Source organism: Camelus bactrianus, chromosome 18, assembly GCF_048773025.1.
Source record: "Camelus bactrianus isolate YW-2024 breed Bactrian camel chromosome 18, ASM4877302v1, whole genome shotgun sequence".
In the NCBI taxonomy this organism is placed as follows: Eukaryota; Metazoa; Chordata; class Mammalia; order Artiodactyla; family Camelidae; genus Camelus; species Camelus bactrianus.
This window is the reverse complement of record NC_133556.1, coordinates 19174546-19196182: the sequence shown is the minus strand read 5'-3', so window position 1 is coordinate 19196182 and position 21637 is coordinate 19174546. Positions and strand designations below refer to the sequence as shown.

At 36.0% G+C, this 21637-nt stretch overlaps 1 protein-coding gene across 3 annotated transcripts in view; it reads left to right on the top strand.

Annotated features, from left to right (window-relative positions):
• The window catches only part of MOSMO (modulator of smoothened), a 43138-nt gene that overhangs the window by 1204 nt on the left and 20297 nt on the right, over positions 1-21637 (top strand). The gene's annotated exons all lie outside the window — the stretch shown is intronic.

The following is a 21637-nucleotide window of genomic DNA, read 5'->3' as shown; positions in this document are numbered from 1 at the left end:
CCCAGGTGAATGCCTTTGCAGGATTTTTCTCCTTGGGCCGCCACCACACACACATGCACACGCTCACACGCTCACACGCTCACACTTACCCAGACCTGTGAGACCAAACCTTTAATTAATGTAACAGCTGTCAGGAGAGCTGATGGGAATTAAGGAATGAGCTTGTCTTTTAACTGCTTGCTCAGTGCAGGTGAAGGGAATAATGGGGGTTGGGAATGTCAGGCTCCCTCCATGAATAATTTGTTGTAAGAATGTATCACTGTGCTGTCAAACTTACTTCTTAAGTATTACTTATGGTTCTGTATTTATCCTGCAATATTTTTAGCTCTTAAAAAAGGCTGTGGCTGGGACATTTGTTACTTCCTCCTCCCTTCTCTCCCCCATCTAGACCTAGTAACACAAAATTGTGCTGTCAGATACACTGGTTATTAAAATATCACTCTAGAAAATTCCGCTCTGCGTAGATAGTCTTAGCAGAGCTCTTAATTGTAAAGCGTAGAAGATTATTATGTGACCCGTTAGAGGTGTTAGTTAATGCTACAGTGGTAATACTGCAATATGTAAATGTACAAATCAGCACTTTGTGCACCTTAAACATATACAATGTTATCTGTCAGTTACATGTCAACTTTTTAAAATCGTAAAGCATAAAAAGAAAATATCAGAATGGTTTAGAATTTGATGAAACTATGGGCTTTGTTTCTGAAAATGTTGTTGATGTCAGTGTTACTACTAGTTTGTACCGTTTTCCGTGTGACGTCCAGTTCATGATCTGTTGTTTTTAATCCTGATTATATGTGCAGTGACTCCTTTTATGAGACTTTCTTTACATACTTAGGGCAAAGAGGTTTCACTGTTCTAGCAAATCTTTTTTGCAAAGAAGTTTCAAGTAGAATCCCAATGTACAAAATAGACTAAATGTCCCTGGGAAAGACGTAGTTGAGAGGGGAAGAAAGAGATAAGTAATAGCGTAACATTCCTGAGATGTTATGCACTATTATACGCAAAAGAAAGCAAAGATAGGATGAATACAACTCCTTCAAATTAGGCAAAGTCATCAGCTGTGAGTTGCCTTGGAGATGGGAGGGACAGAAGTCAAGGTTTGAAAGAAGTAGGAAATGTTTGAAATAAGTAAACAGCTGCAAGAGAGAGCATGCAGTGGGAGACATAGTAGGATTCTCTAGCAGTATGGAAACCTCACTGAAGTCAGTGGTCATGAACATACAGTGTGATTAGCCATCTGCCTTGGACCTTCTGTAGTAGTGCTCAGCTGCTTTGGCACCAGTGTGTGTTGGAAGCCAATAGAAGGCTTCATTCAGGGTTAGGATTTGCCAGATAAGTAACAAAATGCCAGAGGAACAAAGGTGTTTAGGGTGTTAGACAAAGTGTTGTAATGATGGCTCATGAAATTTCAGCTGGATAGAGTAAGAGTGAAAAAGGAAAGAGCTATTTGATGTATTGGTCAACGAATAGCTGATGGTATGTGGTCAGTGGAATAGTGGAGCTGGACCCAATAGAGTTGAATACTTGACTGGGAGTGGTTGATACAGCAAAGTGGAAGGGCAGGGGATTGTGGGCACAAGGTCTAGGGTGTGGCAGTGGTGATGTGTGGTGGAGGAGGTGATTTTTTTTTTTTCTAACAGTTTCCCTTGCCATCTCAAGATATTCTTCAAATATTCTGTGGCTAGAAAGAGGAATAAGAAGAGATAGTAAGAACAGTAGGAAATTTTTCAAAATCATATCTAACCCATATTTCTTAGGTCAAGTATGTCAGATAGTAAGGCCCCTAAAAGTTAAAATGAATGAGATAGTATGTTCCTTTGTTCACTCTTGGGTTTTTGCACTGTAATAAGATGCACCTGAACTTTGCCTAGTGTTTGAGTTCACTGTACTCTTTTTATTGAAATATAGTCAGATCACTGTTCACTCTTACCTGAGCAGATAGATCCAGTCTTCAGTAAAAAAAAAAAAAAAAAAAATCAGTGTAGAGTTACACCTTCCAAATCAATGAAACATTTATGGGAAGTTCAAATAAGGTCTCAGAAGTGACAGGACTAGCTTTATGCTAAGATCTGCATAAAAGTGACTTAACCTGCACGACATTGTAAAATTATTATAAATCAATTAAAAAAATGTTAAAAAAAAAAAGTGACTTAACCTGGCAACAAAAAGTTGATGTGTTGGTTCTCTCTTGTGCATTATACATCGTATAAAAGTCTTGATTATAATGTTTTTACTGCAGTTTTTTTAAATGGACGAAATACATTTTGAAAGTAGAACTCTTGGAGCTGAAAGGTGCTGCAGAATGTAGTTTGAAAACCACTGCAGTAAACTACTAAGGGGAAGTTTAAGGATTCAAACCCAAACTTTATCACTTACTAACTCTGACTTTGGATAAGTTACCTAGCCTCTCTCTTTTCAGCTCCTTTTCTGTAAAATAGGGATAGTGATAGTGTCCATTTCAATGGGTTATTGTGAGATTAAGACATGTAAACCATTTAGAACAGTGCCTGACACATAGTAGGTGCTCAGTAAAAGTTAGATATTGTTATATTGCTGTTCTACTTTATAACAGGTGTCAGAATCCCAGTTTTGAAACTAAAGCTTAGAACTGACACATTTTCGTTATTTAGATGTTCTTGGAAATAAAGAAACATCAAGAATGATAAGGCCATGCTTAGCACAAATCAAATTTTTTTTTCCCTCTTGGCTTTGGACTTCTCCATCACTGTTCCTTCTCTCAGTCTCTCATTTCTATATTCTAGTCTCTACTTCTTAGCTTCTACTTGAACTGCCTCAAAAGGAAATGAAATATCCCCAAACAAAAAATAGAGTAACTTCCTAAAATCTCAACTAATAAACTATATTACCATAAGATTATGGACCATGCTTCATACTGACAACTTTTGGTTTGTTTTTATAGTATTGGTCCAAATACAGAAAAAGTATGTTCGTTTAATTGTCATCTGTGTGATGGCATTTCCTGAGTTTGTTCTAATCGCTTGTGGATAACGCACAAACTTTTGAAGATATGACACAAATAGATATTACATATATGGGGAAAATACATGGATGGGCACTTTAGTAAGGACTGTTAGCAATTTCTGTTAATATAATAACAAATATTAAATACTTGGTGAATATAATGGCAAAATTACATTAATTTTGCTATGCTGGTGTCAAATTTCTGCTAATTATTGAAACTCAACATCAAAACAGTATCTTTCATTTTATATAGTGCTTTACAGTTTTTGAAGCCCTTTGACATCCATAACTTGATTCCTTAGGCCTTTTATATTTGACCAATGTAAAAATAGTCATTTCCACATTTTTTCCCACATCAGTGATTTGCACATGAGATTTGAGTTTCAGTGTTGTAAAGACTCCATTCAAGAAAACTCTTCATTGAAGTATTACCTGTATTTTATTTACGCACACCTTTTATTTACTTAAATGAGGTTAAAATTCTCTAGTGGCTGAAATTTTTGCCAGGATACAGAAGAAGAAAAGGAAATTTGGTTTTCAGTCTTAAAGTGATGTCCTTTGCTTTGAGCCCTTAACCTCACTCTCACTGTTTTCTCATCCCTAAAGAGACAAAGTTTTTGTGAAAGAATGTTTTAGTTTTAATGAGTTAATTTTAACAAGATCAACAATAAACAAAGCTGCTTCTGATAAATATGAATGATCTAGAGATCCTTTTATTGAGGCACCATCCCTTTATAGTGACCATTTTCAGTGACCATTTAGGATTATACCATCCTAAATCATTCTGGATGTATTTACTTAGTGTTCTTTATGAAGATTTCCCAAAAGTCTTTTCCAGCACATGAAAGAACTTGAACTTCTTCCTTCTGTGTAATTAAAATTTCTCTCTCTATAATTGGTTATCATATTCACTTAGTAGTCTTACCAGTGTATTCCTGAAAATATTTTCATTCTTTTTCCTTTTGAAATTGTTTAGATTGGATGTTAGAGTGTTTAAGGAGCCTCAATAATACCCTCATCTCTACTATATTCTGAACTAGTTGAGAAAAAGAAAAGGAATAAGATAATTAGGAGCCAAAATATAATTTTATTACTGTTGAAGAGGATGTTGGAGAATGCGGCTTTTATCTGTGGACAAGCAGCTTCCTCTTTCTGGTCCTCGAAACTGAACAGACTGAACTGTTCAATCCCAGGCAGGATTGGAGGACCTGCCCTATACGCCTGAAAGAACAGAAGAGATGAGTGTTGCCTTTAGGCAACTTGCTCCCAAAGGCAAAAAGTTGGACGACTTAGGCCCAGCTTTTTCTCCTAAACTGCCTGTCAAATGAAGTCATTCCTCCTGACCTGGGAAGGATTGAATGAGGGGACTAAACTAAAATATTCTGATAGCTGCACCTCCACCCTTCCCCTCATGGATAGAAGCATCAGAAATGGGGAGAAAGCCTTACCTGGTTGAAACCCAGGAGATGACTGACATGTTGTGAGGGAAAGTTTTCTTTTTCCTCAAGTGCCAAGACTGCCAGATGCTTGTGGAAATGAAAGACTTGGGGGTAGGGGGAGGATTCATTTCTCATTCTGTTACCCACTACCCTCTCCACAGGAAATCTTGGTAAACCTCAGATAGGGGACTGTGGGCTGGATATATATTATGTAAGAGGTCAAGATCTACAGTAGGTCCTGGCTTACAAATTGGGAATCTTTGGTTTAAAACATTAAAATTGCAAGTTTCTCAAGCAGACCTATTTATTAAATACTAGAAAATTATTAAATAATAAGCTCTTGCTCCTGAGCTGTGACTTCAATAATCGCAAGATTGGTTAGGCGTGAAGGAGCTCTGTAACATCAGTTGTGAAACAGACAGACCTACCTAGAACTTGGTTTTGTTCATCACTTTCATGTCTAGATCATTTTTTTTATGTAGGGGGAGGTGATTAGGTTTATTTATTTATTTAATAGAGGTACTAGAAATTGAACCCAGGACCTCATGCATGCTAAGGCATGCACTCTACCACTGAGCTGTACCCTCCCCCCAGTTTTGTTGATCACTTTGGACATGACTTGCAGAGAAGGACAGAATTGAGTTACCCAAGAGGGCAACAGTCTTGAAATTGTGCTCGCCTTTAACTTAAAAAGCATTAACAAAATTTCTTCAATGGCCTTTTGAGTCTTTTTCCAGTAAATTTCTTTTTTTAAAAAACAGCTTTGTTGAGATATAATTCACATAACCATAAGATTCACCATTTAAAGTGTATAGTGCAGTGGCTTTTAGTAGTATTCATAAAGTTGTACCACCATCACCACAATCAATTTTAGCACATTCTCAGTACTCCAAAAAGAAACCCCACATCCCTTAGCCATCACCCCCCAACTTCCTGTCTTAGGCAGTCGGCTTTCTGTCTTCACAGATTTGCCTATTGGACATTTTATATAAATGGAATCATACAATATGTGGTCTTTTGTGATTGGCTTCTTTCACTTAGCGTAATGTTTTCAAGGTTCATCCATATTAAAGCAAATATCAGTATTTCACTTCTTACTGTGAAATAGTGTGGTGTATCCACATTTATTTATCCATTCATCAGGTGATGGACATTTGGACTAGTAAATTTCTTTTCCTTCCAAGAATAACACTTCTTCATCGTGGTAAAGTGGTATAAAATTTTTTTCTTTGGTTTTTTAAAAAAGGCGACAGTATTATTTCAGCATATTAAAGAAGAACTTCGAATAAAAATTCAAAGATCTGTCTTTTTACAGTATTCACAGGTCATTCATCAAGCTTGAAATCACTTATGATACTGTGAATTTCACAGCATAGGCCAGATTTTCCAATATGAGATTAGATTTCCTGAACAAAGCATTTATTTCCTTTACAACCTTAGTTCCAGAAGACCTCTCTTTTTACCATTATCAATAGAGATGTAGCCACTTCAGCATGAAGGGTGTAAGCTAGTTGGCCTAAAAGTTTTGGAGAAGGGGAGTTTGGGACCAAGAATGTGGACAGAAGCTATGAGTGAATGGAAATATCTAAAAGGAAGGAGATTCTCAGGAAGATATTACAGAGTCATGACTGCTGTTGCGTTTATTAGGCTGACCAGACTTGTTGAATTCTTCATCACTTGGCTGCCTGAGCCCCTATCAAAGCTGGCATAGTAACGGTCATATATGTCAGTCCTCCACTGTTCAGCTTAGTGTGACCTAAAATAATGTTGTTTAACCCCCTTCCTGATAAATATTGAGTTTGTATTGGAGTTGCAGTGTAGTAGAATAGTCCTATGGGATTTGAGTCAGACATATCTGGATTTGCTTCTTGGATTCCCTTTTTATGAGCTTTATGATTTGGAGCATGTAATTTGGTTTCTTAGCTATAAAATGAGGATGATGTATTTATCTCAAAGGATGGTTGTGAGGAAATAAAATATGGCATATGAAGAACTAGCACAGTCTAATACATAGCAAATGCTCAAATGTTAGTCATTATTATATGAAAGATTAAAACATCTGAATTTAGTGGAGAGGGTGTAGCTCAGTGGTAGAGTGTGTGCTTAGCATGCACGAGGTCCTAGGTTCAATCCCCAGTACTGCCATTAAAAATAAATAAACCTAAAAATAAAAAATAAATTAAAAAGCAAAAAAAATCTGAATTTAAAAGTATTTCCCTTTTGTATTATGTTTTATTTACTTATATCTTGTTCTAAAAAGAGATTTAAGGCAACATGGTGTGTCTGCATTGAGTATTTCTGAAACCCAGCTTGGAGGGGTGGGATGGGGGCAGTCTCTGGGAAGAGAGACTGAAATCCATTGGAGTGGTAATATAAACATAATGGGATACATACAAGTATTAAAACCAAGGAATGCATTGGGTTTATGTATTTCTGGAACAGGCTGAAGAGGTTTTCTAAGTGAAAGGCAGCCTAGCATTGTGAAAAGGGCACACAGGTTTTAGGGTCAAACCAACATGTAGTCAAATCCCAGTCCCACTATTTACTAGCCAAGTAGTTGATCTTAGATAAGTTGTAGTTGAGGGTTTTTATTAATAAAAAGTAGGACATTCAGACTTGGTTTATACCTCTTGTAGCATTTCCAGTTATGCAGATTCAGACCTCAACTTTCTGTTCTCTTACAGATTAAAGAGTAATATCTGCAGGGAATCGTGATAATCAATTTAGTTATTTTTAAAGGAATACAGTGGTCTGGGCTTTACAGTTGGACTGTGAAGTCAATTAGTCTCACCTCAGGCTGAAAATAAGTTTGAAATATATGAGAAAGTTGTTTCTTAATAGAAACCTGACAAAGAGTACAGCTGAAATTTTAGTTTTTATAGAATAAAATTTGTTGTAGTTGTCATTAACTTCTGCAATGCAACTGTGACATTTTGGTTTTTATCTGTACCCTATTTCAATACGTACTCAAGCAGTGGGCCATATTACATAATCTTTAAGTGGAAATTTAGACACATAATGAGGTATTGCTGTTTATGAAATTGTTGAATTGTAAGTAAGAGCTTAATCATGCAACTTGAATGGATATTGTTTACATAGTAACCTTGTTTTATATCCTCTAAATAACCCAAGAAACTAGGTTGTACAATGACAGCAATGACAATATATAGGTCTAATTTCATATATATAGCTTTAGCTATCTATGATGATTTATGTACACATAACATTCAAATCTTTTTGGCCATAAGAATGTTTTATTTTCGAGCTCTGAATTCACACATTTTTGCCCAAGTACTTTTTAGAATTCTTTGCCCAAATAGCATGTAGCTGCAAAAAAGTTTAATACCTACAAAACCTGATCCAATTGGTAACAACAGATTGGGTGTAGTGGTTACATTATTTTATTCTTTATTGAGTGTAGACTGATGAAAAAGCAGTATTTAGGAAAGCCATTGTTGAAATACTGGAGAGGTTAGGTAAGAGCCATGAGGGAACTTAAGGATCTTTGAAAATCAAGGGACCTGAAAGTAAATATCTGGATCAAAATCACTTTTCAATAATATACCTCTGTAAACTTTACTATGTATTCTCTTGGTAGCTCTGATTACAGGGAGGAGAATCCTTAACAAATTTACCATGAGCAGATAGAATGTAATAGTCCTTTGGGATTTATTGCTTTAGAGTTGACAGAATAAAGAAGCATATGGATTTGGCTGTTGCTATCAGTGATACTTACATGCATTTATGAGTATATACCAACCAGCATGTATAGTTTGCTTATATGAAGTTTCAACGTTTGGCTTCAATTCAGCTTTGAAGCAAACTGACCTTTCTTTGAATTGCTGCTTTTTTTTTTTTTTTTTTAATTAGGCCGAAAGGCTGCACTTTTTTTGTGTCTCTTTATACTAGCTTTACTATAAATAAAAGGTCACATTTGGCATTTTGACACTTGCTGTTGTGTATTGTATACTGAGCAAAAAGGCAGCTGTTGACTTTTAATATAGATCTTTTCAACCAGGGACCATATACTGCTATAGTTAGAGATAAAACAAGAGTAAAGAAAAATGCAGTTGGTTGGGTCAAGTAAGAAAATGGGAGAGGAGGAGGCTAGGCCTCTCTGTTTGTGGTGTATTCACAGTAAATTCTTCACCTGGAACATTGTTGTATCTACTTTCTACTACAATAGAACTGTTTTTGTTTTTTTTTTCCAAAAGTATATAGGACATGTTCAAATGAAAGCAAAGATCTCCAAGGCCATTTCATTTATGACCATTTCATTTATACCGTACCATCAATTTTAATAGAATAAATCTTTAATTTACTATAAGTATCCCCTAAATCTTCCCATAGGTATTTCCTATAACAGTATACCTTAGTCCATACAGTCTCATGACAAATGCTTATTAAGGTATGTGTGGTCTGTAAGGAACTGTGCTAAATATTCTGAGGGATTTCATTTAAGCAAGTGAGAAAGTATTTTATCCGTGAGGGACTTGTACTGTGTTTGGGAAGATGAGATTATGTACATGTGAAATAAGTGTCATATATGTGATGAAACTACTTTCTGCCCAGGTGGTCATGGAGGAGGTGGAATTTGAGCTTAACAGATGAGACACTTAATGATGAGTGCTTCAATAATTAGGAAGACTTGGGCAGTGCTTCAAAATGAAATGCCCTGAGTAAACGCAGACAGAAAGCAGGGAAATTTCCATTCCAGTCCATTTCTATACATCACTGCTAAATTTATCTTTCTAAAGGATAAAGGAAATAATAGTAGCAAATACTTACATAGCATTTACTTTATGACAGATACTTTTCTAGGCCTTTTACGTGCATGAACTAATTTTAATTTAATCCTTACAATATCCCTATAGTTGTTATTAGCCCCCCCAGAGATACAGAGAAATTAAGTAACTTGCCCACGTTCACACAGCTGTTAAGTGGAAGAGCCGAGATTTGAATCCAAGAACTCTAGCTCCAGGGTCCTGGGTATTAACCACTGCATGTGTTTGTACCAGAAACCTTCCGTGACTCCTCATCTTCCATAGCACAGAAAGCACTCAAGGATCTTTACCATATGGCTCTTGCTTACCCTTCCTACCTTAGATCCTACTTTTTTTCCTACATGGAAATATATTCCAGCCTCTCTGTATTACTTTCTGTTTCCTAAATACAATCTCTATTCTCCTCTCTAAATCTTTGTTTTTGTTGTTTATTCTCAGCCTGAAATGTCCTCTCACTCTTCCCACTTCCTGTCTTCTCAGTGTCCTACCTATCTTCCAAGTATATTTCAACTGCTGTCTTCATAAAAAGTTTTTGACCCCCTACTTAAAGTGATTTTTCCCTCCTTGGTAACACTTTATAAGTTTTTCATGGTAGCATGTCTGTATTATAGTTATTTGTGTGCTCTCTGCCCTGTTTTCTGGCGTAGATTTTTAAATTTCCTTGAGAACAGGGCATATGACTTATTGATCTCTGTACCTTAGATAGCACTTACTCTAAGCTTGCACATGGCAGGAAAGAGGCAGTGTTATGGTTGACACTAAGATTTTGAACCTTGAGTAGGGAAGATTATTGGGAACTTTGGAAAGTGAGCTGATTTGTGGGCAAAAGTTATGAGTTTGGTTTAGACATTATGTTTGAAGTGAGAGTAGACTATCCAGGCGACAAGGGACTAGAGCTCAGGAGAAAGGGGTATTTGGCATTCCTACTCGTCTCATTTTCACAAGCATGAAACTTATATTGTCACAGATATCAAATTATTGTTCAGTAGCTGCATATCCACAGAATTCATTCTTAATTTTTGATGTATTATCAGCTGATTTTTATTTTAGAAAGTAAGGTCCAGCTACCATCTAGTTATTCCAAACTTTGAAATAATACTATAAGATGAAAGTTATTTTGTAGTTTGATTGGTTGACTCTCCAGGTAAATTCAGAAATTAGATTCCTAGGCTAGCCCGTAAGACCAGGTTTGTAACTGAAACGTTTACTTCTGCATCATAAAAATGGTAGAAAGCAGTACAGTAGCTTATTTGTCTGATCCTTTAATTTGTCAGTTTGACTTTAAAGCTTGTGATATTTCTTCTATGTGATATAGGTGCTTCACTGAGATTCTAATTACATTTGTCACCAATATTTTGGCCCATTTTTTGACTGACAAATTGCCCTGTCAGAGAAAAAAAAAGAGGATTTGTAGAACATGTATGCTTAAGAGATTTCCTGAGGCGGAATAACCTGAGATCGAGTTAACTCAGTGGACGTGAGGATGTATATGAGTGCATGAATGTGCGTGTGATATGTGTGGTGTGTGATGATGGGAGTGGACATGGGGGAGAGGAGGAACTTGCAGAAATGATCTCTCCATGGGGAAGCAGAGTGTTACAGAATGGGCTGGATCCAGTGTTCCTCACTCAACCTCCACGGAAGGGGCCATTAGTCCTGTCTAGTATGGTTACTGTTTGCTGCGGGGTCCTGTGGATGGATAGAGTAAGGAGGAAAACAGTACTTTATATGCCAACTGGCGTACAAAATGGTGCAAATTAAGTATTTTTAATTTACAGAGTACCTCTATTGAAACTTGGCTTCTGATTTAAACTTTGCTGTAGATGTTTTGTTTGTGCCTGAAAAGTTACCTAAATGCTTATTCTTTGTTTTCCCCAACTGAAAAATAGTTCTGTGTTCCTCATTCACCCTCATGAATCCCGTCTCTTGATTTAATATAAAAGTGGGTATATAAGATACGTTGAATTCTTAGAAAATTATTTTATTAAGAAAGTTATAAAGGAGTATGCAGGTGAAGCCAGAACTCAGTTCAAATCCTGGCTGTGCCATTTACCAGCTGTGTGGCTTTGGACCTCTTACTTGGCCTCTGAACACATCTGTAAGTGGGGATAATACCTCTTACCTTGCAAGGTGGCTGTAAGAATCAAAGATAAGATACCTAAAACACCTACCACGGTATAGGCACCTATGATAGCTATTGTTGTTAAGCAACTAAATGGATTAATCTCTTATCACACTGGGATACATAAAACATAATGTTGCAGTTGGCAGATTTCCCATCACATAGTCACCAAAAGCAGTCTGACTTTTTCTAAAGCTAGGTTATGTCACTGTGTTAGAGCTGGTTGCCCGTATCATTTTTACCATACACATTGTATTATTCCCGATACATAACCTGGATTGCTACCCTCTCCCCTCCACCTTAGTGTGCTAAGAGGGAAACAGTACCAGGCAGCCTATCCAAATGTTTACACACAAGCTCTGTTCTACATATCAAAGGTAACATGTATTTGGGGATTTTCCAGTAGTGATGACAAATGATACTAAGACATTAATATTCTCTCAATTTTTTTACTCTAGCTAACGTTTGCTATGTGGGTTAATGGATGTAGTCTGGCCATAGAGTAGATTTCCCCCCAGCTGGCTGAGTATATAAACCCTGACCTCATTAGTTGAAGTCAGTAACCAAGAGTAAAGGGTTCTAGAAGCAAAGGATGATTGATAATCACAGGTAGCCTATAAGATAATTTGTTACAGTCCTACTCATTTGCTTATTATGAGAGATAAAATGAGAAACTTTGTATTTTGTAGATAAAAATGTATTTGTAAATGTTTTGTTGATATATCCTGTAGATAAAATACCTTGAGAGTTTGAATCTTTAAAATCATTAATTGAATCAGTTTTAAAAAAAACTGTAGCAGTGATTCTTATTTAAAACAAATGCAGACAGTCATGTTAGATCACCTTTAGGGCTCCCACTTTCAGTAGGATATGGTGGGTTAGGATCAGAAGACAAGCTCTTGTTTGTTGAAATATTGCTGATTTAGGACTAATCCCCAGAGCTTTAGAAGACTGTTTCTAGTATTTGCTACTAACCATCCAATAATCATTTAGAATCACCAGTAGCTGGTAAGATGTCTGCTTTAAGTGAATCACTCTATATTTAAGATTTAACGTTACTGCGTATGTCTTCAGAGTTATCAGGGAGGTTGGGTACATTATGGGTTTCCCCTACTGTGCTATTTCTTTTCTTTTTTTGCCTCTATAAGTTATTGGCCAGTGCTTTTGTTCTCTTTAGTTAGCTTAGAGTTAACCAACATATCGTATCCCTTACATCTCACCTCCTACTACCCTCTGCCCTCCCTCTTTAGGAGCTCGTGACAAATCCCCAGCTTGACCATTCAAGCAGTTCATACCCAGGTGAGAAAGTCTGGGTTCCAAATGTTCACAGCCATTCCAAGTGGTCAGGACACTGATACAGTTCCCACTGACTTCTTGTATCCCCTTAGGCACCACTGTCGCCCTCCCCTCTACTATGGCTGAGGGCTCCTGTGTCTCTGAGCTTGGGCTTTTACTGAGTTTTTAAGGAGAGTCCATCCACTTCTCTAATGAGGAAGAGGACTGTGTTTTGACTGTATTGTTATAGGCTACACAGGCTCTCCTTTTCTGTGAACTTGTTCTCTTACACAGTCTGGAAGTTCTTTTGTGATTCTGCTATGCTATTATGGAATGGGTCATTTCAGTAGGATTTGGGGAAGGAAGGAAGGAGAGCAAATTGACTCACTTTGTCTCTCAGAGGTGTTTAATGTTAATCGAATGAGAGAAATCAAAAGAGATTTAGTCCATGTTTGCTTATTATCTTTTACGTTTTTATTAATAATGGGAAAGTCATGGTACAGTAATTTTCCTAAGTCATACTTTTTTTTTTAGGTAAGAAAAGTTTTAAATTATGTAGTCCCCATATGGCAAGAATATATGGTGATTGGTTAGAATGCAGGAAACATTATAAAGCAGCTAATAACACAGACTCTGGAGTCTGGATTCAAATTATACCTGTGCCACTTGTTACAGCATGATCTTGGCCAACATACTTCAGAGGTCTGTATGGAGATTCAAGCATTTATATATATAAAGCACTTAAAGTGCTTGGCACATAGCACTATGTGTCAACTAAAATTAATGAGACTAACTTTTGAAGATTCTTTGCTGTAATTTTTTCAGTAGCCATAGACAGCTATCTTAAAATTAATCATAAATAGTGTGTAGTTTTAGTTTATAGATATAAATGTCATCATACTGGAATATAGATTCTAGCACATGGACAAATGGTCAAAATTTTTACCTTATGTAAAGAATAGTACTACTATTGTGATGAAGTGGAAAGAGTAGACTTTGCTTAAACCATGAGTGTGTTTCACATATTTAAAAAAAAAGTTTAAAATGATGGCAAGAAAGTAAATCCTAATATTGAATACAAATTGAAACCAGTGAGCCTAACTGTAGATCTAAATGATGGTGTAACTGTCAAGGAAAGAAGAATTAAGTAACTTTTGAACATAGTGCTCTGACTATGCTCTCTTAATGGGATATATAGCCTAAGGACAAAAAGAACAGCAAAGAAATATTGAACTTAGTAGGTGGCAAACCCTTTATAGTAGCTCTTTATAAGAAATGCTATTCCTAGTTTTGCTGATGATGAAGCATATTTAGAGAGGTGAACGATTTGCCTAGCATTGTTTGATTAGATGGTAGAGCTGGATTCAGAAGCTGATGTTCTGTTCATTATACCCCACTGCTTTTTTTATTTGTATAATGTGCTGTTCAGATGAGTCCCTGGTTTCTTTAGTACCCCCCTTCTTTTATTGGCATCATCTGTAATATTAGTCAGAACCCCATTTTCAAGAACTTCCTAACCTCTTGGCTCTCCTTTCCTTCAAGAATTTCATTCCATGCAATCATGCCTACCTGGTTGTTTTTTGTTTTGTTTTGTTTTGTTTTGTTTTTAATTGAAGTATAGGCAGTTACAGTGTGTCAGTTTCTGGTGTACAGCCTAATGTCTCAGCCATATGTATATATATATACACACATATATTCATTTTCATATTCTTTTTAATTAAAGATTACTACAAGGTATTGAATATAGTTCCCCGTGCTATACAGAAGAAATTTTTTTCAATCTATTTTTATATATAATGGTTAACATTTGCAAATCTCAAACTCCCAAATTTATCCCTTCCCACCCCCTTTTCCCCCAGTAACCATAAGATTGTTTACTATGTCTGTGAGTCTGTTTCTGTTTTGTACATGAGTTCATTAGTATCCTAATGATCTCATGCCTACCTTTTTCTTTACAAATTCTAAGGTGACCTGACAGATTTGTTGTTTTTTTGTGGGGGTTTTTTTTTTTGTTTTTTTGCTTTTGTTTTTTTCATTCCTCCCACTTCACCAATAACTAATTTCCTGCTGAATTACAGCTAGTGTCAAAGTCATGATTACTTACGGATATCGTCTATTGATAACTGAGCATGGAAGTTGTGAATGAGAGAGCTGCATTCTTAAAGACATTCATCTGTTTGTAATTTAAGATATCTTACAGGGATTTGGTGGTGAAACATGTAAGGGGGGGAGAGTGATAAAGAATGCAATTGTTAGACTTGCATTTTTTCCGTGAGAGATAATAGAAACAAGTATCACTTTATAAACTGTGATTTTGAAATGATTCATTCATTAAAGAAGGCAAATAAAAATAGCAACAAAACAAAGACATAGTAACTGTTTGTTAAATGAACTCTATGTCCTTTGAAAAGGAGATGATTAAGGGAGGAAATATGTAAATAACTTGAATGCACAAGTTGCTGTTAGAGATTCTGCTGAGTAAAAATGATGGGAGGAATTAAACTGTACAAGAATTTAGTTGGCTCTTGCCTAAAGTACTTTGTGTGGTAAATCTCCAAACTTACTTTTAAATCACAGCATTTAGAGAACCTCTTCTTGAATTAGCGGAACCAAAGTGGAATTCATTCTGTTTTAATCTCTCCTGAATTATCTTTAAAGTGAATGGCTTTAGAATGTAATTTTGTATAATATACCAGAGAAATTGTCCAGGGATCTAGGTCCAGAATTTCAATATAATTTTTAAAGGAAGTAAGAGTGGCAATCAGATTAATTTTTTTAAAATTGCTTTTTATCAAAATTTAAAAATGTAAAACAGTGTTATAGTTTTTGATTAGATTAACCGAGTTTCTAAACACCTGCAAAAATTATTTTAGTGTTTCCTGTTCAAAATTGTTTGTGGAGAACCTGCCACTTGTCTGTGGAAGTAGGGCTTATGAGACCTCTTTGTTGATGTTTCTGCGGTTTTAACTCTCTGGACAAACACACAAGAAAAATTAAACTGTTCTACCAAAATATTCCTAAATAGTAAACTGTCGGATCAGAGCTGGTTCATATCCTAACTCCAGCTTTTTCTAGCTGATACCCTAGTCATTTAGTCTGTTATTCAGTTCCTTCACTTGTATTATTTTGAGAATTAAATGAGCATATATAAAATTCTTAATAATATCATGACTAGCACTAAGTAAGCACCCAGAATATAGTGGCAGCTATTATTAAGAGCACTCTTTATTCTAATGTCAAGGTTTAAAGTAGAAGTTAGGACAAAACTGGATTTTTCTGAACCGAAACACTAGAGATTCTGTTTGGGAAGTGAGAAAGAAAGCTGCCAAATATCTGCTCTACTTGTGCCGTGGCAAGAAGATTGAATTTCTTATTTGTTTCCTGTCCCAAGCCCTTGCCTTCAATTCTTCTGTCTCAGTTTCTGTTCGCCTTTGGAGATTCTTTCCTGACTGAAATAACAGAGAACAATATCTAGGAGTTTTAGAAGGGCTAGCTAACCATAACTTTCTGGAAGAACATCTGGTTGCAGTTTCAATTTTTTAAAGCCTGTCATATTTTATGTCATTAAATTTTTGTAGTTCTAAATTACTGATTTCAGTTCTTTTCCTAGGTTGTGCCCATCGATTTTAAGAGCCGTATATCTTTTATGCAGTAAATATAAAGTATGTAGTTGATGATCAATAAAAATTATTGTTATCAATTAAACTACTGGAATTTTCCCCTCTTAAGTTTTCAGAATATAATCATTACACCAGACACGTGCATATACATATATGCCCATACGTACAAATGTAATTTTCCTTTATTGTGACTACTCAATTGCTTTAAGTGTTAAGACTAGGAGCCTCATTCACAGTGTGTTAAGAAATGACTAGTAGGTGAAGCAGGATGGCAAATGGAGATGGAATTTTGTCAGTGGAAGGGAGACAGAGGTTAGTTAAATAGAAAAGAATATGGGGTCCAGGGTGGGTCAATTTTAGATAGAGAAGAGTTGGACTGATCTTGATGGTAATAAGGAGTCAGCAGAAAGAAAGTAAGTTGATAATGCACCAAAGAGAAGGAATTCTTGATTGAGCAAGGATCCTGGTGATACAAAGCAGAGTGGTAGAGCAGAGCAGAGAGACAGACTTCAGGAGACACAATACATTTTCCTTTGTGACAAGAGGAAAGGAAGTAAGGATCAAGCTGATAAAGTTATTTTCTAGATCCTGTGGTAGAAAGTTGAGGGCCTTTACTTCTGACAGCTTACATTTTCTCTGTCATATAACAGAAGGGGTCATTTGTTAGTGGAAAGGGGATGATGAGGTGGGAAGTTTGAGGAGAGCAGAAAAGGTTGAGATAGCTGCTATAGAGAATGGCAGAGAGCAGGCTGCCTAGAAGAATGGGAGGATTTCTAGGTCATAATGATGGCCTAGCTGAGCCTATGGGGCATAAATTTTTAATGATCCCAGTTTAAGGATATGTATTTTTTTCCCAGGAGATTTCAGCAGACTGAGTAGAAATGTGGGAAAAATAGACCATTGTGTTGATCCAGGGTTGGAGTTTGTCCCACATGACATAGGAGAAAGAGTCTTTGAATGAATTAAACATAGCTGTCTAGTAGACTCTGAAGTTAGACAGGTCTCAGTTTTAATCCTATTTTGACCACTTAGTGATTTAGGCAGATTACTTAACCTTCTCTAAGCTTCCATTTCCTGCTAATTAAATCACACCCGGGGAGGGTATAGCTCAGTGGTAGAGTGTGTGCTTTAGCATGCACGAGGTCCTGGGTTCAATCCCCAGTACCTCCATTAAAAAACAAACAAACAAGAAAAACCCAATTACTTCCCCCACCCAAAAAAATAAAGAAATCACACCCAATCATATCAGCTTCCTAATCATAATAATACCTATCTCTTTCAGTGATAAGGAATAAATGGGACAAACAAGTCCCTTAATACATGATTTGGCACATAATAAATGTTAATAATTAACAACTTTTATTATTATTGGTGACCCCGTCCTGTCACTGATTAGCAGAGTGATCTTAGGCAAGTTTCTTTCCTTCTTATTTGTAAAAAGAGCTGGTTCTTTGAAAGGGTAAACAAAATCAACAAACCTCTGGCCAGGCTCACCAACAGGAAAAGAGAGAGATGACCCAAATAAACAAAATAAGAAATGAAAGAGGAGAAATAACAACTGATAGCACAGAAATACAAAAAACCATAAGAGAGCACTATGAACAATTGTATGCCAACAAATTGGACAACCTAGAAGAAATGGACAAGTTTCTAGAAACATACAGCCCGCCAAAACTGAATTAAAAAGAAACAGATAATTTGAACAGACTGATCATTGGAAGTGGAAAAGAATCTAATTTTAAAAAACTCCCTGCAAACAAAATCCAGGACCAGATGGCTTCACTGGGGAATACTACCAAACATACAGAGAAGAACATATACCAGGCTTTCTCAAACTCTTCCAAAAGATTGAAGAGGAGAGAATACTTCCCAAGTCTTCTGTAAAGCTACCATCACCCTGATATCAAAACCAAAGACACTACCAAAAAATAAAATTGCAGGCCAATATTTTTGATGAATATAGATGCAAAAATACTGAACAAAATGTTAGCAAACTTAATCCAATAACACATACAAAAGATCATACACCACAATCAAGTTGGATTCATGCCAGGGTCTCAAGGAAGGTTCAACATACTCAAATCAATATGATAACACCACATCAACTAAAGAAAAGACAAAAACCAAAAGATTATCTCAATAGATGCAGAAAAATTGACAAAATTCAACATCCATTCGTGATAAAAAGTTACCAAAGTGGGTACAGAGTGAACATATCTCAACGTGATAAAAGCTATTTATGACAGACCCACAGCCAACATAATACTCAAGGTGAAAAGTTGAAAGCCTTCCCGCTAAAATCTGGAACAAGACAAGGATGCCCACTCTCACCAGTGCTATTCAACATAGTATTGGAAGGCCTAGCCAGAGCAATCAGACCAGAAAAAGAAATGAAAGGGGTCCAAATTGGAAAAGAAGAGGTAAAATTGTCATCATATGCAAATGACATAATACTATATATAGAAAACCCTAAAAACTCCACACAGAAACTACAAGAACTAATAAGTGAAGTCAGCAGGGTAGCAAGATGCAAGATACAAGATTAACATACAGAAATCTGTTGGATTTCTTTGCACTAACAATGATAGGGAAAGTTTAAAAAAAATCCCTTTTAAGAGAGCTTCAAAAAATAAATAAAATACTTAGAAATAAGCCTGACCAAGGAGGCGAAAGACTTATATGCTGAGAACTATGAAACATTGATAAAGGAAAGCATGAACTTTAAAGTATGTATGCTTTTAATATTCTGTATGCCAACTTACATGAATTGCTTATTCATATCCTTTGTTCATTTTTCAATTTTGATGTTCAGTTTCACATTGATTTGAAAGAATCATTATATATAAAGAATATACCCCTTTATATGTATTGCACAATGATTATTGTTTACTTTTAAATCTGTTTCTTTATAGAATCTGACTTTGGACATGTAGGTGAAAGGTCTTCCCCATTCCTAAGAGCACACAGTCACCTAGAATATTTTCCTTTTTATTTTATAATTTAAATTTTTACATTCATCTGCCATCTTATTTTGGTACATGGTATTAAGTAGGAATCTATCTTAATTCTTTTCTAATTGGTAAACCAATTGTCCAAAACAGTTTACTAAGTCATCAATTATTTCTATTGATTTCTAATGCTGTCTTACATACATTTGTCCTCTTGAGGTGTGTTTGATTCTGTTTTACTGGTTGATGTATCTCTTTTGTGGCTAGAGAGTTTACCTTGGAAAGTAAGCACTCCGTGGAAGTATTTTTAAACACTTTAATTTTGGAAGGTAAAAGGGAAGCCCCTCTTAAGCTAGAGTAAGTGAAGTGAATTGACTGTTCTGCTTGTATGCTTCTGTCAACATTCTACCTTGTGGTTTTTAAACAGCATACTTCATTAGTCCTCTAGCACCAGACACTTTACTTGGTGATTTAAAATATTTAACTGCAAAAGAGAATATTTCCATTGTTTAAGAAACACCTTTCTTGCCAAATGTAATTGGATGTTACTCTTTAGGTCTTACCTCTATGACTAGAAGCAAGAGTTGAGAGTAAACCTATCTTTAGAACAGGAGCTCCCAAAATATCTTGGATAAAATACCTATAGCTCAAATCACAGACAAGTAGCTAATTTCTTTCATATTTAAAGAGCTCTTATACTTCAGTAAGGGAAATGCAGTAACACCTGCCTTATTCCCCTTGCAGGGGATATGTTCCAAGACCCCCAGTGAATAGTACCCAAACCTATAGACTATTTTTTCCTACATATACATACCTATGATGAAGTTTAATTTATAAATTAGGCACACTAGGAGATTAAAAACAATAACTAAAATAAAATAGAACAATTAAAAGAATATATTGAATAAAGTTATATGAATGTGATATCTCTCTTTAACTTCAGCTCTGCCAGAAATGTGACCAGCGGCTTCTTCATTGGCAGACACAGCTTCTCCAGTAATTTTTATATTTTTCCATTGAAACCTATTCCTGAAGCTGTGAAGTCATCCTTCACTTGCAGTAGATGGCTTGGTGTCAGTCGTTGCAGGGGATCCTTTGCTGAAGTTTCTGTATAGGCTCAGTGCTTTCTGGTGCAGCACATTGCTATCTCAACATGTCTTCCACCCACAAATTTCATGCCTTTTCCATCTTACTAAGTACTTACCACGAACTGTGACCATAACTTTTGCAGTTTGAGGTACAACAGCAGAACCAGCACGGATTTCTTTTTCCTTCTAAACAATTTCACAAAATGAAGATTCATTCTTACTGTAGATCTTAGCAGCCTCTGCATACTCTTTTTTTTTTTTTTTCTTTCCTTACTGAGAACTTTCACCTTTCACTTAAAGGAAGCACCTTACAGTTTCTCTTTGGCATATTGGAATTGCCAGCATCACTGGTTTGGCCCTTTGGGGCCATTGCTAAGTACAATAAGGGTTCCTTGAACACAAGCACTGCAGTACTGCACAGTCCATTTGATAACTGAGATGACCAGTAAGTAACTAACAGGCCTGTACAGCGTGGATGCACTGGACAATAGGATGATTCATATCCCAGGCGGGATGGAGCCAGATGGCACAAGATTTCATCACACTTTACTCAAAACAGCATGCAGTTTAAAACTAATGAACTGGTTTTTTTATTTCTGGAATTTTCCACTTAATATTTTTGGACTGTGTTTGACTGCAGATAACTGAAACCTCAGAAAGGGAAAGTATGGATAAGAGGGCACTACTGTATTCTAGCATACATATAGTGGAAGTCCCAGGAGGGGAAAGAGAAAGGGGCATAAAGAACATTTGAAGAAATAATAGCCAAAATCTCTTCAATTTGATGAAAAACTTTAATCTGCTTGTTGAAGAATCACAACAAATTCCAAATAGGATAGAGTCAAAGTGATCCACACCTAGACATACCATAGTCAGATGGTCCGAAGCCTAAGACATAAAGAAAATCTTGAAAACATCAGGAGAAAAAGTGAATCCTCATGTACAAGGGATCCTTAATACCATTAACAACTGACTTCTCATCGGAAACCATGAAGCCAAAGAGCAGTGAGATAACATATTCAAAATGCTGCAAGGAACAGACTTTCGACTGAGAATTCTACAAAACTATCCTTCAAATATGAAGGAGGAATTAAGACATTCAAAGATAAACAGAAAATCCATCCCTAGCAGACCTGTCCTATAAGAAATACTGAAAGGAGTCTTCAAACTGAAACAAAAAGTGTTGTGAATCCACATGAAGAAATAGAGCACCATTAGTGTAACTACACAGATGCATATAACAGTATCTTTTTGTTTGTAACTCTTTACTCTTTAAAATAAAGCAGTAATTATAAAACTATGTTGATGGTCTTATAATGTCTAGTGATTTACATGATAATACTGCAAAAGAAAAGGAGGAAATAGAGGGATATTGG